The sequence below is a fragment of the Tyto alba genome, unplaced genomic scaffold, assembly GCF_018691265.1.
Source record: "Tyto alba isolate M040663 unplaced genomic scaffold, T.alba_DEE_v4.0 Super-Scaffold_16, whole genome shotgun sequence".
Classification (NCBI taxonomy): Eukaryota; Metazoa; Chordata; class Aves; order Strigiformes; family Tytonidae; genus Tyto; species Tyto alba.
In genome coordinates, this window is record NW_024881278.1 from 12,871,190 (window position 1) to 12,888,877 (window position 17,688).

Sequence of the window (17,688 nt, forward strand, 5' to 3'; positions counted from 1 at the left end):
TCTGGTAAGCTCCTAATCTAAATTTTGAGTCATATGCAAATAGTGAAAATCAAAAGAAACTTAGCTGTTCAGAAAAAGCCTAAGTTCCTCACATGACAGTTAAGCTTCCTAAAACAGGAGACTGGAAGGAAATAATGCATTCTGAGTAGCTTGCAAAACGCAAATCTGAAATGCTCACACAAGAGCATACATTCAAGCACCTGCATATATTGCTTATCTTTGCATGCACAGGTAGCCTGGGCTGCACTTACATCTTTTGTTGACACAACTTCATTTCCCATTTTGCTAATAAATTCATACAGAACCAAGTGCTTCATGTCTCCTTAATCCCAGTTTAAACTGGGACCACAGTGTAGACGTAGAAGGCAGAAGTCATTGCCGTTTTCTGACATACACAGAAATGTGGTTATGGCATTTCAGATACTGTGCAGAAGGATACATGTTCTGTAGAGGACAGTGGGAGAAACCAGTTTTCATTCCAACTTCTAAGGCATTCCATTTTTTTATTCAGGTTGAAATGTTACACAGAATATCTCTATGGACTTTTCCCCCGTCTGGGGGAATTTTCTTAACCATCTTCTGGCTAGCCATACATAAACCTCAATACATTTGACCGTGTACTGTATAGAGTAAAATTCTTCAATAATCCTGTTTAACTTGACAAAAATCTCACAACACTTCAAAAAATTACAATGTTATAGCTACCAGGGACAATGGGACACAGGGCCTTTTGGCGGCTTGCTTAAGAGCATACCACAGGGCAGTTGCAGACCCACAGGCCTCGTCCTAAAACAGTAACACAAGACCTGACCAGATATTTTTTTCTTAAACTGACCTTCAAAAATGATCAAGTTACCACAAGATCAATGAGACCTCAGTATATTACTCAAGAATGCAACTACCCACCAGCAGGATTAGGTCTCTCACATGCAGAATGAGGGGCCTCTGCAGAAGCTGTTTAACTAATAAAGAAGGCATTCTACACGTTCAAGGGGCTGCACTTGTTCATCTTTTTCCAGAGGTAAAGGTAGCATGTGGGAGAGGTTATTTCACTGAAGGAGAAAAAGAAAAAAAGATCACACAGAATGATCCATCTTCACATAGAAGGTCACAGAACTTCCAGTATGCCCAAATATATATCAAATGAGGAAGATGTATCCCTTGTTCACGAGTAAAGAACATTTCAGGGAGTTCAGAAAAAAATTCAAAACATGGACATAGTTATGCAAGCCACACTAAATAAATAAATTAAATAAAGAAAACAAGAACACCCTAAAGGAAGTGTCTCCTATTGGGAGACAGACTTAGCCTTAACTTCAAGAAGTTCTGTAAAAGTTTAACTTACATGGCTGATTATCTCAATGTCTAGAGACTTCAACCTATGTTAGGCCAGATATATGTGGTTCAACATATAAACAAAAAGAAAAAAAGGCATCAGAGAGCAGAGACAAATGTTCAGTTGCCTTCTGTGCAGTATTTGTATCAAACAGAAATCACAATAGGATATTAGGATGATAATGTTATACACGACAGTGTCCATATGCATATAAACACACATCCCTTAAGACCTTCTTTACTTCTGTTGATACTTTAGAAATTATTCATCTGATTAATTAATTATACATTGAATTTATACATTAACGCCTAATACTTAGGCCCAAATAATTCCTGGACTAATATATTATTTAAAAGCATGTGGGAAGATTAGAAACTGGGTTAATTACTAGTATCTAGCTTAGGGCTCCAGTTTTACTAAAGACAAATTCAGTACCCGAACAGGCAGTTGGACACATGAGGACACAAACTTTCAGATGTTTCAGTGAATAGAGCTGTTTAAAACAGATTATCTAGATAAAGTGGAAACTATAAGTCATACTTCAAAATGGTAAACTAAATGAACTAAAACCTAAAAACGAAGTACTGAAAACTCCTGAGAAGCATTTAATAAAGTTTTGAATACCCAAAATAGATATCTGAAATAGGAAGAAGCAGCATTCATGGCTGAAATGATCTTTTAGATCCTTCGCTCTTAGATGCAGCAGAAGCTGTCTATATTCTTGTACTCTGTGGCAAATGCATTGTCAGATCTAGCTCAACAAAAACGAAGAGGGGAAAAAAAGCACTTTGTGTCAGTTACATGCAGGACACACTGACAGGCAGGAATATACACCACAAAAATCACCTTTCTTCTGAAGAAATTGTTTCTCTCCCTGCAGTTCGAGGGTGCATTTTTCAGAAAATTGTATCAGATGGAAGCCCAACTTCTTCTTCTAAACTGACTGTTTGATTGATTTTAATCTCATTAGTACTTACATATGTCTTTAACAGAGATGTTTTTGCACTTTCACTTCATTCCAACCTTAAGAAAAAAACCACACACACACACACACAAACCCAAGCAAACATTAGGAACTGATTAAATTGATGCTGTCAAATTCATTGGCTCCATCTCAATTATATTTTCCTAAAATAAATACAGACCAACTATGTTCGAAGATTTAACAATCAACATATGATGGGGAAATCTGACATATCATTTATATAAGGTTTACAGATTTTACATATTGAACAAGCAATTCCTTTTAATCAATACATTGATTTAAAATTGCTGCCAACCTTTTGGAAGTCCAAAGGATGGCTTGGCAAAACTTTTCCTAGTGTTTTATTTATACTCTTGTAGTAGTGAGGCTTTGCTATTGCTGACATTGCCCATCAGTCCTTCCATCGCAACACTAGGTCCATCTTCCCCAACTCAAAGAGAATACAGGGAGTTGGCTATCAATTTCTTTAGAATTCAAGTTTTCCCACAATAAAATACCTTAATGTGCCTATTTTGGAGAGAGGATAAGATGTCCTAGCTGAAACATTACTCAAAAAGAGTCTTTGGCAGATGATCAGCATGGAGAATTCTCTTTGCTTAAGCTCTGAAGGCTGAAAATTATAAGCAATCAAAGAATGTTATAAGTGGAAAGTTTGGGAAAATGTTTTCTATAGGCACTGTGATCTGGGCTGCTATAATATCAGAGTGCTATAAGATGCCTGTTGAAAATACTGCATTTAAATTAATCCTTTCAGTAGCTTTTACACCATGTCTTTTAATACATTATATGTTTTACACAGTATCATGTACTAAGACATGGTATTAGCAGTTCCATACTCTGTATTCATTCAGGAGTTACTACTTCATATCCACAATATAGTGCACTTATACAGTGGCTCAATTATTTCAATATATTGCCAGCTTTCAAGGGAAAACATTCTTCCCTGGACCCACTACTGAAAACCAGCTGCATGTATAGACCAACAATAACGGCTCTAAGGAGAGATAATCAACTTTAAAGTGAGGTCGATGAACCACTGAATAGAGTACTTGATAATTGCTGCACGAGAAGAACTCTTCCCACCTCGGTGTTTCACATGATTGCACCACATCTTATATCTTTCTCAAATACATTCTGAAGTTTCACAAGCTCTGCATTTTAGGACACTGCAACACAAAAGGAGCAGGGAAAGGCTTATTCCAGCATTTGCTGTACAGTCAACCATAAATATTTTGAATTCAGCTGTCCCTAAGTGAGAAAAGTGTAGAGACTATTAAATAGAAATCAATGGTCATGCTTCATATATTACTTGATGTTTTACTTTTTCCAGGGCTTTGATTATAAAATGTAGCACAGAATGAGCAGATGTGCATCTCCTGCTTTACAATATTTTTTTCTGCTTTGCCGCCTTCCCTGTTCCTTGCCTTGTTGCATTGCATCCTAGAGGAAAGCAGAAGAATTTCTGCAGGGAGACGGTGCAGTCGCCATGTTTCTCTTTTGTTGGACAGCAGCACTGCATGCACACTTCTCGCATTCCAGGTAAGTACTTACAGACAGAAACAAGTTGCACGGTATGAGCTTAAATACAGACTAGATCAGGGATGCTTACAAACAATTGACTTTTGATAGCTGTCAAGTGGCATATTCGATATTTAACACTAGGGTGAATGAAAAGCGTTACAAGCAATTGTTCACTCCGCAAGACCATCACCACCAGAGCTCGCACTCTCTGCAGCAGTCTCAGCAGAGTACGAAGACTGCGTAAGGTAAGGGTGATTCAATTCCTTGTTGCTCCTGAAAATAGTCCTATAAAAGTAAGAATGAAGTCTCAGAGACAGAAGCTGGTCATACCACCGTTTGTGTTATAGCTTCACAAAAGGAGTCCAGGATTTAGGAATTTAAGGTGCATAAGAGCTTTCAAAAATTATATTCTGTGCTATGTGATCAATCATATACTGAGAAGAGTGAATGGCCAATGTGAATATTTTACAAACATCCCAAGCAGTAAAATATATCCACCAGCTTCTGGACCACTGTTTTTGAATCCAATGTGTGCAGTCACCAGTGATCTGGAAATACAGTAATTTGTTAGAGCTATATGCAGACTTTGATTCAATTTGTAAGGAAAGGGGGATATAAGCAAAGGGGAGTGAAAGAATATTTTACTGAAAACAATACTCCAGATGTATCCAGAACAGTCATCCGGGAGACATATAAAACCATGACATACAGAACAGAGTCCTTGTGTTCCTCCCAAAGAAAGTAAAAATACAATATAACTTAGAATTAGTACAAACAGAAACGAGGTTAACTTCACAGTCATATATTGCCAGAATGATTCTAACAGGCTGAATGAAAAAAGCTTACATAGGCAGAATTTCAGCTAGCAGAAATACGAGATATTTATCTGAGTTACAAGACGGCAAGAATGACAGAAGCACTAAATTCACATGCAGGTTTCTAAAATTAATTTTTGTTCATATAACAAACTGCCAGATTGCCAGCACTGACTCTATATACTTTGGAGCCACAGACTTCTCTCATATTATGTTGTTCTTATTCTCTTAAAGACAACAACTATTATTTTCTTGATCCAAACATAATATTTTAGTGTTTCTCACTGATCAGGTGCATCTTTGACTAGGGAACCTTTCTGATGGAAACACTAGGGGGGAAGAAGAAGCACAAGATAATTTACATAAGTATATTGCAATTATTTCTCCTTAATTATGCATGCAGCTGGCTCTATTTTAAGACATGCCATTGCACTGCACACACAAGCAGTAAGAGTATCTGTCACTCCATGTGTCAGCCCTTTAACATTCTCACCCACCTGCCTGCAAACAACTAGCAGCAACCAAAAAGAAGCAGTCAGGCTTGTGGCCACCTGTAATTCATCAGCATTGTCAGAATACTGCTGGTGCCTCTTCATATTTCTCTCATGCCAAGCCTTTTTTACATTGTATTCAAAATAACAGGTCCATTTGTTCTTTACTACTAAGTTACTCCATGAACTTCTCATTCACTATCAAACTAGGCAGCCCCATTTTGTAAAACACAGTCACACAAATCTAAGCTGTCAGTTACAAGTTGAATTAATGCAAAAAATATACACAGTTGTGTTTATATTAATTAACACTGGCTTAAGGTGAAGGTATGGTAAACTCAGCTTTAATGTCCTCTCAAATGACACTGCTGTACTTCTTTTTCCTCGTGGAGATTCTATTTTTTGTCCCAGATGTTTTGTCCAAGTACATATCAAGGAAGTGCTATGTTTGTCCACACTTTCAGAGCATGGGGGAAACCTTATCTTTGGTAGAAGATACTCATCCTGTTGAATCAATGCTATGCAGAGATGCTCAGGAGAATCAGGATCTTTCCTCAAATACAAGGCAGCACCTGGAAGCCTCTGCCATCCACAGCACAAGGACACATACCACAGCTGTGTAATATACAAGCATGGTAAGTCTGACAGTAACACGCCCTGGTTCTACTATCTCCCCAGAACAGAAACAAAAACTGAGGTAGAAACTCTCATTCCTACCTGGCAGACCAGCAGGTCACTCCTGCACTATCAAATCTGCTCACAAACCTTTTTACACAAATGCCTGAATTGTTCACTGCCTTCCTGCCCCACTCCTGCAACTTCTTTGGGACAAAACATCTCATAAAGACATTGCTCTCCTGGCTTCAATACTGAAAAGTAGCCATGATGACCCAACATGAAACTGTGGAGAACGGTTAATAGTCTAGTAAGAGTTAAATACACCTAATATAATTCAAATAACAGGCTGTTTCCTAATCTGATACCCTATAAACCATTTAGCTAGAAGCCAGGGTCTTTTCACGTGGAACTCCTATTTATAGACTTGGGTGATGGCATCCATTCCCATCTTGCTAGAAATATCCTGTGTCTGGGAAATGAGCTTGTATGACAGTCTAACAGATATTAACAGCAGGGCAGCATCACTACCTTCTCTCCTCTTTCCACTCTTCCTCTCCTCGTCTGCCTTCTCCCCAAAAAAGAAAAGAAATGGTGACACAGCTGGCAAAACAAGAGTCAGACCTCACCAGAGAGAAGTATCTATCTTGTACTGATCAAAAAATGGCCCCCATCAGTGGTCATTTACTTGGCAGGGCTAGTTTTCAAAGCACTGTGAAATCCCATTATAGTGAGTAGAAAAAGGCCACTGGGCTTCCAAGAACTGTCCTTTCTTATCATTGAAATGTACTTTAATTTCAAATATCATCATTTGCGTTTCATTTAAACTACTGTGCGTGAAGCTATGAACTCAACTTTTAATTTCTGCTAAAACTGACACAATGTTGAAAACAATAAAACACAATAGGTCCTTAGATTGCACTAAATTATCAATATAAACCCCAACCATGTGGTAGGCATTATATAAGATGATAAAACCAGCATTTTATTTCATAACACATATAACAAAAATTATTTCACCTAGTTTTGTTTTGAATTTTTCCTTGCCATGCTGCTGTGTAAAGCATTCTGCCTGCCTTTGGTATTGTAACCTAAGAGCAACATGGGGAAGAGACTGATGATGCATCCATCCAGCAAAAAAATTAGTTCTGATCGCATGATAAATTGTTAAAACCATGCCTGTACCACACAGGTCAATAATTGCTATGGCATTCAACATTGAACGTCATTCATTGACATAAAAAAAAATCTAAGGGATTGCAGAAAAACAATACAGACTCATCAAACACCTTGTTCTAACAGCTATTTTTGAAGCAAAGAATATAGGCTATGAGAGTTCAGTAGATTATGAAACCATGCAAAATCCACTCATTCATGGAGGTAAGATTTATCGAATTGCTAGGACACCTTCCCCCTGTTCTTTTAAGGTATTGCATAATAACACTGACAGATGAAAGGCTTAGATGCCTGGCTCCTTAGCCCATAACACTGCCAATGCTCCAAAATTTATCAAAATGACAATTCAAAGCTATTTGCCCCTAGTTATTATAGAAGGGTCAGCTGGATTTTACACAACTCATCTTAAATGATTGATGAAAGACACTGGAAAGGCAGTCACCATTGCCTTCCAGGTATGCAATGCATTGCTCCAAGCTGAAATACTAGACACACCTCAGGATGCAAAACACACTTTATAAAAGCTATTCATAGAACATGGGCCTTGGAGAAGCATCATTATTTTTTGCTAATAACAATAAATATTTTCTTTTCCTGTGAAATGTATGTGTATCTGAACGGATGTTTGAGGAGGAAACAGAAGAGAGGTTGGTTACAGATGAAGGTTGGACTAGAGTTGGAGAAGAAGCATTCAATGCTAAGGTCTTGCAAACAATTCAGACTGTCAAAACAAAATGGTAAATATCTTGCCAGATTAATTTTTCTCGAAAGATCTGGACTGGAAACATATTTATAAGAAGGACACTGTTTGAAAATATTTTGGCTGTATGCAATATAGAAGGTAACATTTGAAGCCACTGGAATCCTCTCTTCTATACCCTTTGTACAACCTCAAAAAGGCCAAAGGAGAACTGACTCCTTTTCCTGAGAATTTCTCTATTTTCTTAACAGAGTTAAGGCCCAAGTAGAATGCATATGATTAGTTATACCATCACAGAAGAACACAAACCAGCTAAAAGAGCAACATAGGAAAGCAGTGCATGTACTTCCACAGCCTGACTTGCCAATGCCCCAGTCTGATCCTAGGAGGCAAAGGTCTGCAGAGTTGGAAGCCATCTCCGTTTGCATTCCCAGTAACACTAAAAGCATGGAGCTGAAAAGAAACAGCAGTTTCTTATGGCTTTTGTTTGGGTTTTTTTGGTTTGGTTTTGCTTTTTTGGGTTTTATTTTATAATATACAGACAGGGATAAATTTCACAAAGAAATTAGCTATCTTCATCAATTTCTTGAAGCTAGTCCCAATAGACAGTTCTTGTCTCCAAGAGGTTTTGTCACCTATGCTTTCAGCAGATGTCTATTCAAAAAACTGCAAACTACTTTACAAACAGCAGAAAGCCCTGAGGTCACTTTTACCTATTTTCCTGCGATGCATAATCTTCAAAATTCATTTAATTTTTTCATGATAATTTTGTGATCTCTTTTGATGCTGAAAATGTTATTTTCTTTTCTTTCCTGGGAGGAACTGCATTTTTAATCAGGCTTCCCAGAAAGAGCTTTTGCTGATCTTAATGTAAAAAGAAGTCTCCAAAAAAAATATACCCAGGAAATATTATTTCAGAATGACACAGTTTGTTTGACAGCATGGAAGATGAAACGACTCAGGTCCCTAAATTCGTTCTTCTCTACAGACAACCGAAGAATGCTCGGAAAGCTGAGCGCTGAAATACGGTTATGTCTAGAGACTGTTTGGCTTCTACTGCACATCACAGGAACATCTGGGGAGATGCAATTAGAGCACAAACAGCTGCAATGCCCCCACTCTCTAATCTGAATTGTTTCACTGTCACCTTGTGCTCCCTCACTGACTGCTGCATCTACCAAGTGACCTGCATTTTATAACTCAATTCTCAACTGTGTTGTATTATCATACAAATATTAAACAGTGGTAGGTTCACTGGTCTGGTAACAGAGCGGGCAGGTGTCAATGGGCTGACCTGCTGTCTGTGAGTGAGCCAAATACTAGCCCTGCATAACAACCAGCTACACAAGCTGTGCCCTAAAACAGTTAGAGAACTTGTGCATGACTCAAGATTCGATGATCTCGTCAAAAATCTGTCACTCTCCTGATGAGAGACACTGCTTTATTCTGCTGATGTGCATGGTAAGCAATCACGTATGCAGAGTAATATAAATCTGAGCACGATATTGCAAGCAGAGATGCTCAGATCGCTGGCATTCACAAAAAGACAGAATAATACAGTTAACACGTATCACAGGGTGACACAACACAGCTCAAGCTGCCCTAAAAAAGCCTGGCCAAATCCTATTTGGTGATGTCTGCAGCCACAGACCACAGAATCACAGAATGGCTGAGGTTGGAAGGGACTTCTGGGCCTGTTTAGGAATTGCGAAGATAAAACTCATTACCAGTTTTGGCGTGCCAAGAAACTGAGCTGCAGCTCCTAAGGCAGACTGTAATGGTATAGATGTTTGCACTTACCTATCTCATCCAGACAGAGAGGAAAGCCACGATCTTCAGGTACCGCCCAGCTGATGTTTTATTGCAGACATACAGTTCCAGCTGGGGCACAGAAGCCTTAGTGACCTGGGGAAGCTCACCTGCCAGAGCACAGGGCTACGGCAGCATCGCTGGCAATGCTCCCCATCGCCAAGCACTAGCCTGGCAGATGCTCCAGGCTGTGACTCACTGCTGGTTTTAGCTGGGGTAGTGGCATGCATTTATCAGCATTAACTGGCAAGTTACATCAGACCCAAAAGGAGGGAGGAAAAAAAACAAAGTGAACTGTGTGAAGTGTTCTAAGATGAAAGAAAACAGGAGGTCAGAGCTTCTTCCCTGCACTGTCAGAGGTGTTCCCCAATGACACAGATTACAGCATGACCTACTCAGCATAACACCGTAGGAGAAAGCCAAATTCTCTTCTATTCTCTGCAACTTCAGCAACATTTCAAGGTTCATTGAAGTCATTATTTTACTGAAAAATTAAGATAATGAAAAACTACGGAACTGCTGCAAAACTTCATTTTTCTACCACTCTCAACTCTAGCAATTTGTCATTTTCTTGGCCATCAGTCTTACTTGTTTTGACCTCCTCGATAGCTCCAATTAGAAACGCTTTTTAAAAACTGCATTTCAGGGAAAAAAATTAACAGATTAAATCTTAGTTGTTTAATATATTAGTAAATATCTTCTGTTATTGACTAGCACAGGAATAAGCATGAATACTGGTGAAAAAAACGGACTCGCTATCGAGACATCGGTTTAAAAAACAAGTAACTCTTCATTTTATGAATGATCATGGCTGACTGTGAAACACTGAAACTGCCCTTACCTCTCTCCACTTTAAAGGGTAAAGCTGCCTACCTCATCTTCCATTTAGCCAGCAAAAAAGCTGACAAGCCAGTAGTTTATCACCTTGCTGTGGAACCTCCCTTAGGTTTGTCACAGATTTAGTGCTACTCAGAGGAACTGCAGCATGCTGCTTTTTTTTCATGGAGTGCCTTTAAGAGTCACTTGTTCAGAAATACAATATAAAAAACAGGACTTGGGAAGGAACCTGCGGAGCAAGTTGCATCAAGGCAAATCTGCATAGGACCAAGTCATGATATTGTCAATCACAGCAAGGTACAACTTCCACCACAACCAGCCCCAGTGGAAGATGACGACATTTTGGGAAGGGATTCCCATCTGCTGTAGTAGAGTATCAAAGCACAACATTTAGCTTGCTCAGATACGGTTAAAAAAAAAAAAAAAAGGCTTTAACAGGGAAGCTTCTAGTAAAAACAGACAGACAAACAAATGGGTTTGCTTGGAAAATAAAATCCAGCTAGTCTCTGCATTTTAGGCAAGTGAGATTCAGATCACTAGAGCTGAACTTCCCCCTCTGCAGCTCCAGCTCCAGCTTTGGCTCCAATCCAGAAGGCCTTTTACCTGCGACTTTTTACAGAGGTTCTTTTCAAAACTGAGCCTTCATGAAATTTTAGCTCCAAAAGTCAAGCACCCTCCCTGTCCTTGGGCACGCACTGAAAAGCACAGCTGAAACTCCCTGTGTATGACCCCAGCAATCTGCACCAACAGTAGATGCTATGGAGAGACAAGAGGTACCTGTGTTTTACCCAGAGAAACAGAACTGCTTCCAGACCTTGCACGATTCTGTTCTCAAGAGACATAATGAGTGCTCCAGGATAATGGACGGGTCCATGAGGATCTGGAGACAGGCTTTAGTGAAGCGATGACCAGGGCTGAGAGGTCACTGATGAGAATCTAGACAGAGAACCATGTTCTCAAAGATACTTTGAAAGCCAGGCTTTCATTGCTAGGCTAGGGATGTGCCTGGAGCAGCTCAAAAATCACAATATAAAGTTTTTCTTCTTAGAGCATCAGCATGAAAGTCCTGAGGCAGAATGCAAGTTTATACTGTCTAAAATGGCTCACAGTGCACCCGTGAGAGAGAAGCCTTGGTCTTGCCATGAAATCAAAACTATTAATAAAACAGATGTTTCCCAGGATGTTACCCCAAATGAACAATCAATGGACCAGTTTAGAAACTAGGAAAAAAGTATTTCTGAATTACTGTAGCTTGAACTAACACAGGAGATTAAAAGGCACTTCCACGTTAGTTGTAAACTAGTTTGGATAAGAGTTTTCATTATGTTTTAGGTACTTTGCCTACTCTTCCGATATTTCTGTTGATGTGACTTTAATATAAACTCGTCTGATCTTCATATTTTTTTTCCTTTCCTTGAGCATTTTAATCTGGACCCCACTCTAACATCCCCAAATGCTTCTGGGGAAAGGGATGAGAGTGATGATAAAAAACACAGTAAGAGACAAGATCATACTTCAGCTCTTCATCTTTGCACTATCACAGCCACTTTGGAACAGATTTCAGAGGCAGCAACAAGGCATTTTCTATCCCTGGAGGAAAAAGTGATGTTTCCCATTCAGATGGACATCTCAAGTTAGTCGACTTTTTCTTTCCAGAAAGGATATTGCCTCATGCCCTTACTTCCAATCCTTTAACCCTATTTTTAAAAATAACTTAATTTCAAACTTCTAAGTGACAAAAGTGTATTTGAAATAATGTTAGTATCGTATACTAAGAACTTCTTCATGGGGCAGAAAAAGTAAATTTAACCCTTTTAATTTCAAGTCTAGGATACCATGTAAAAGTGCCTTACCATGCAGGCATGACCACAGTAGCACACGCAGGGTGGAAAAGGGTAAGGGTGCTTATCCTGTCAGCAGACCCATCTGGTCCCTTGGTGCCGTACTGTATCTTGGGGTAAATCAAACATATTTTCATTTTAAGTAAAGGTTAAAATCTCAAAACTAGGTCTTCAGAAATGCAACGCTTAATGAACAGGGGATGTAAATTTTTTCAGAGGTGACTCTCAGAACCTTCCATTTCTTTAGGTATATTCTAACAAGCCTGACAAGTGCTTTCTTCCTGCCACTGGACTCTGGAGAGCTGATGTTTTTACCTTTGCTTTCACTAGGATGGCTCTTACTATTCCATTCCCCTAACCGGGCTGATGCTTCCCTTGTTTTCATTCAACTCACACCCAGATGTAGAATGCCAAAGGTCTATCTAAGAGTGGGCTACAGTGGGAGGTGTTTAAAAGCTACAGTTGCTACATCGCAACAGTTTACCCCCAAAAGCCCCTTCCACAAAACAGTAAGAATTCAAGAACAAGGGCTCTCAACATCTCACATGCTCATTTGGCCTGTGTAAGGACAGCACAGACAATACTGTTTTGGTCACTAAAATTAGCACCGATGTGTTCTTTTGCTTACCATCTAGACTAAGTGCTGACAAAATTGCTGCCAGATTGAGAAGTTCTATTTCTTATCTTCACACAAAATGGGGTGTGTTGTGTCTCCCTGTGCACTCGCAGCAAATAGCCTGATAGCAAAGAGCAGGAAAGGTGGTTCTTGCTTAGCCTGGCTGTAACTGAGAGCAGGAGAGCGGAGCAGATGTACAACGGGGAGATGCCATTGGTTTCAGTAGGCTCAGGATCAGCTCCTTATGCCTCCCATCAAATTTCAAGAAAACATGGAAATTTAGACTGCACGAAAGACAAACCCCTGTCTATGCTACAGCCTAAATTTGGGACTTGTCTCCACTCAGTTTGATCATTCTTATGGGATGACAGTCATTGCTTTCTCCACAGGACACTATACTTCAAAGCAAAGTAATATACTGCCTCCAGTTAAACTAATGCAATCCCCTTTGATTTATTTCTTCTACCATTTCAGTCAACGTCCCAGCGAGTCATCTACTTACCAGCTGCACATCTGCTTGACAGCTTTAGGGATCTTTCTCAAGCAATAAGTCCTCAATGTCTTTCCAGGGTCTTATGCTCCAGCTCTTTACTGTTTAGAAGATATTGCTCTATTTATTCTCAGCTTCATAGTCCTCTTAATGTTTATCTACCAGCATTGCCATCTTTCAAGCCACTGTACTTACAGATAAGGCCTTCTGCATCTGATTAGTGGTCCAGTTATTATTTGCTGGTTTGTCCTCTATATTTAGACGTATTTTACATATTTGCTGGCTTCATTTCCACATGCTATTATCCTTGTCAGAGACAGAGAATAACAGTTGCAGTCGTAACAATGATCCTGTAGCCAGCTCCACTAACATTTTGCTAATTCTGCTCCCTGCTCATACCCCCTTGGTCATGATATTCAGAGTTAATAACTGCTTGCAACTTACAGTGGAAAAGAAATATGAGCTACACATTCACCTGTTGGTTTTTATTATTTCCAATAAAAATACTGAGATATTTGTTGTCTTTTAAACTTGATATTTCTACTAGTAATAAAATATACCTTTTAATTTTTATTAACTATCTAATTGAAAGGGGACCTAGAGTTTGGGGTTTTTTTAAATTACATTTCACTTGCATGATTTATCTAAGGTCATGAGTTTTCATCTCCACAGGAAAATCTGGCTAGATAAGATCCAAGGAGGATCTCACTGACTTCAGCTTCAACCTTACAGCAAGTGCTCAGTGAGATACTTAAAAGAACTGTATTTTGGTTGCAAAACAAACCCTGCAGTGCTCAGACCCAGCTATATTCTACTGCAGTTTCATCGTTTTTTTCTTATTGGCTTGCACTTCTTAGAAGAAAAAAAATTTCTAGGTTTCCTTCAACATCCCTATCACCATGTTGACAGATAGCCCTTAGACAATTCAATCCCTTGTTGTACTGGTGTACTTACTTGTGGGTGAAGTGAGAATCACAGTGCATTTGTCTCGCAGCTGTTCCATGTTTCCTACCTAGGAAGAGGCTCTACAAATGCATAGCATTACCTACCGCCTGCAGAGGGAACCTGACTGCCCAACTCCTCAAGACTCGATCTAGTGTGTCATTGTCTGTTTTCAAGCCTGAATGGTGTCTTTCATTACACGAAAGGTCTCCCTTCCCATTAATCTTGTTGAGGAGCTCTCTTCTCTAAGCTCTGCTGCCCACAATTTGTGACTCCTTATTGTTGAGCATCCATCACACGTAAAATCAGTTCTAAGCACCCCATTACTCACATATTTAGAGATGTCAAAGCAAGGCCTCCATGTAGCTCCCAGAGCACTTTAGAATTCCCTTCTGCTTTCCCATCAAAAAGGCAAAAAGGACACAAGCAGACAGCATCTTATTCGAACTTAGCAGGGAGGTAGATTTCCTTATACAGAGAGTTATGAGGAAAAGCAAGGCAAAGAAGGCAACTATATAGCACAGTTACAGTTAATGATGCATGAACACCACAAAGTTCAGATAAGCAAGGACCCAGTCCTGGGTCCTTCAGGTGACTTTTTCAGTGCCAATACAGTAGGAGAGCTTTCTGTGACAACCCTGTACAGAAACTAAGGTGAGTTTCCTTTCTCATATTGTAATTTATATTAGACCACTGTGCACAGCACTTCAGAACTTGGAAACAACCAAAGCTTTCTTCTGCTCAATCTGCTCTTCAGTTTGGTTCAGGGACCATCTCCATACAGTTATGATGTGTACATACAACTATGTCCCAGTGAGATCAGGGAAATTGGGGAATATCTGAAAAAAAAAAAAAATATGTATCACTAATATGGGGTCTCTAAAGAAGTTTCCTACATTTAAGAACTTCCATTATTGGGATAAACCTCAGAGGAAGTTGTGGAGCTCGTCTCTAGATAGCATCTCTGAAAACTTTGAATTTAAAAGGGAAAGGATGATCAATTTGTCCCCAGGGTCTATCTATAAAAGGATTCCTTTTCCAAGCACAGGATTGCTGTAGCTCATTCATTCACTCATTTATTCATTCATCACTCTGCAGTTGCGCAAACAGACTCTGTAAACAAAAACTCTTCACCAGCAAACTCCCACCGTGCCAGCAATATTAAGTGGCAAGCATATGAACACCCTGCAGAGAAGCAGAGGCAAATAGTTCATTGATATTTCTTTTTCCTCTTATTGGTATAGTTGAATCTGCTTTACAACCAATGTAAAAAGATAGGTTACACTGGTAATAAACCTCAATACATTAAGTCTCCATACAGACTGGTTGCTGAAGGCTTAATATCAGTCATAATTATTATCCATAAAATGTTATTGAATCAGATCTTAAAAGTTAATGCTGCTTTGTTTCAGGAGATAAAGGACAGTAGGATGGCAAGGCAGAGAAGGAAACGTTGGGCTTTTGATCAATCTTTGTGCGATTTAAAACCCTAACCACAAAAGGGACAGTGAGCATCAAATATTATCCAAAACCCTATGAGCTGGCCTGAGCAGAGTCCTGTGGCAAGAGTGATTACTCAGAGGATGTTTTATCTTTGAACTTGATACCACGGCCCAGATGGAGCATGTAACTCTCTTCTTGAACTCAGCAGTGGTGAACACTGCTCTGTTAAGACAGTGTTGCACCTCAGATTGTAATGTGCACTTATTAGGTAAATCAGCCCAGCACCAAGGGGCTTTCCTAAGTTGCAACCTCCCACCATCCATTTAAGCCCTTGTTGCTCACAGCATCGCCTTCAAAAATGGACATTTGCCTTCACAGCCCTCACACTGATACAAGAGCTCCATGTCTGCAAAGCAGGTGCCCTAACAGAAGGCATCAGGCAACTGGCTAATGGATCATGTAAGCAGCCCTAACATTTATAGCTAATAAAGACTGATATCCTCCCTGTCCACAAACATTTTACTCAGCTTTCCACACTCACAATATCACTAATCCAGCTCTCCCTTTCCCTTTTTGTAGTACATTATTGCAACAGTCCGAAGCCATTACTCATCTCTACAAAGAGCTAAAAGGAAGAAACACAAGAGCTGGGAAGAAGCAAAGGGGACCAGTGTGTGTCCTCCTTGCCAAAAGCCATAGCGCTTCCCAGCGAGAAAGAGACCTTGGCTCCTATGTAAAATGAGCCTCATCTCCTCCTTTCCTTGGTCACTCAGCAAATACTAATCATCATGTGGACACCCCAGTGCCCTATAAAGAGAGATTTTTAAGGTTGAGCACAGGCTCTAGTCCTTTAAAAACAAAGGGAAGCAGGTTCCGACTTATGTGCCAACTCTCAAGCCAGCCCTGACTAGATTCACTCTCCGCCTCTATAATGCATCTGGTTTGCAAAGCAACCATTAAATTTGGAAGCTTTATGGAATACGACATTTTTCAAATCTGGAAAGTACGTGAAGGAAATCATGCAGAAGGGTAATAGGAAATACTTGCAGGGAGACCTATTCTGAATTGTCTATGCATAGATAAGGCACAGAATTCCTTTCCTTAAAGATTTTATTAACCTTTTGCTGATGGAAGGAGATTACTGATTGAGAGCTAGATGAGGTCAGTGCAGCAATTATATTTCGAATCCTCTTCAAATAAGGCTGTTGTACAATGTAAGAAAAAAAGTTGACAAAATTAATTGTTACTTAAACCGAGTCTTTTAGAAGAATAATTAACCTGTAATAACTATTCTGGCCTCCTCTCCAGCCGTGAAAAGTAATCCTTTCTCATTAGTTTCACGTTTAATTAGCATCAATAATGAAATGTCCCTCAGAAATAACCATTGCATCATGCTCTCTAACGCAGACATACACTGCCCTACAAACAGAAAGGCCACAGGGTGATATCTGAAGACAGGGAGAGACTTGGCAGATCACAGATGCTCCCAAAACCAAAAAGCAAACAATATTGTAAAAAGCGTGAAATGTGACAAAACCAGATTTATTTGAAAGACAAGTGTCGCAAACACAGTGTGGAGCAGAGAAGACTCAAAGGTGGTTTTGGCAATAACTGCTGCAGTATTTCCAGTGAGTTACTGAGCCTCTCAACTCTAATTTCTTGTTCTTTCTTGGCTTTTTGGCTGAAGCAGAGAGGGGCATCACTATTTAGTATATTCTATATGAGAAAATTGTATTCAGCACTTGCAGTCTAACATAATCAAATAATGCTTTTTCTATCCCTGGCTTCTATGATCTCTCTGTAAAATAGATATAATAATGCTTAGCATTGTCACCAGGGTGATAAGGCTTAAAGTACTTTGGGAATCTAACATGAAAGATGCTATAAAAAGCCCAGACATTGTGATGCATCTGAGATAGCCCGTTAAGTAATGGGCCAATAGAAACAGCAGGCGAATGCCAATATACAAGTTGTAATTAGAGGTCTGCTGCAACTTGCAGAGCTCTGAAGGATCACCACAGATTTCTAATAGGTGAAGTCACAGATATTCAGTTGCATGTCACCAGCACTA

At 39.5% G+C, this 17,688-nt stretch overlaps 1 protein-coding gene across 2 annotated transcripts in view; it reads right to left on the minus strand.

Annotated features, from left to right (window-relative positions):
• The window catches only part of ALK (ALK receptor tyrosine kinase), a 322,024-nt gene that overhangs the window by 295,160 nt on the left and 9,176 nt on the right, over positions 1-17,688 (minus strand). The gene's annotated exons all lie outside the window — the stretch shown is intronic.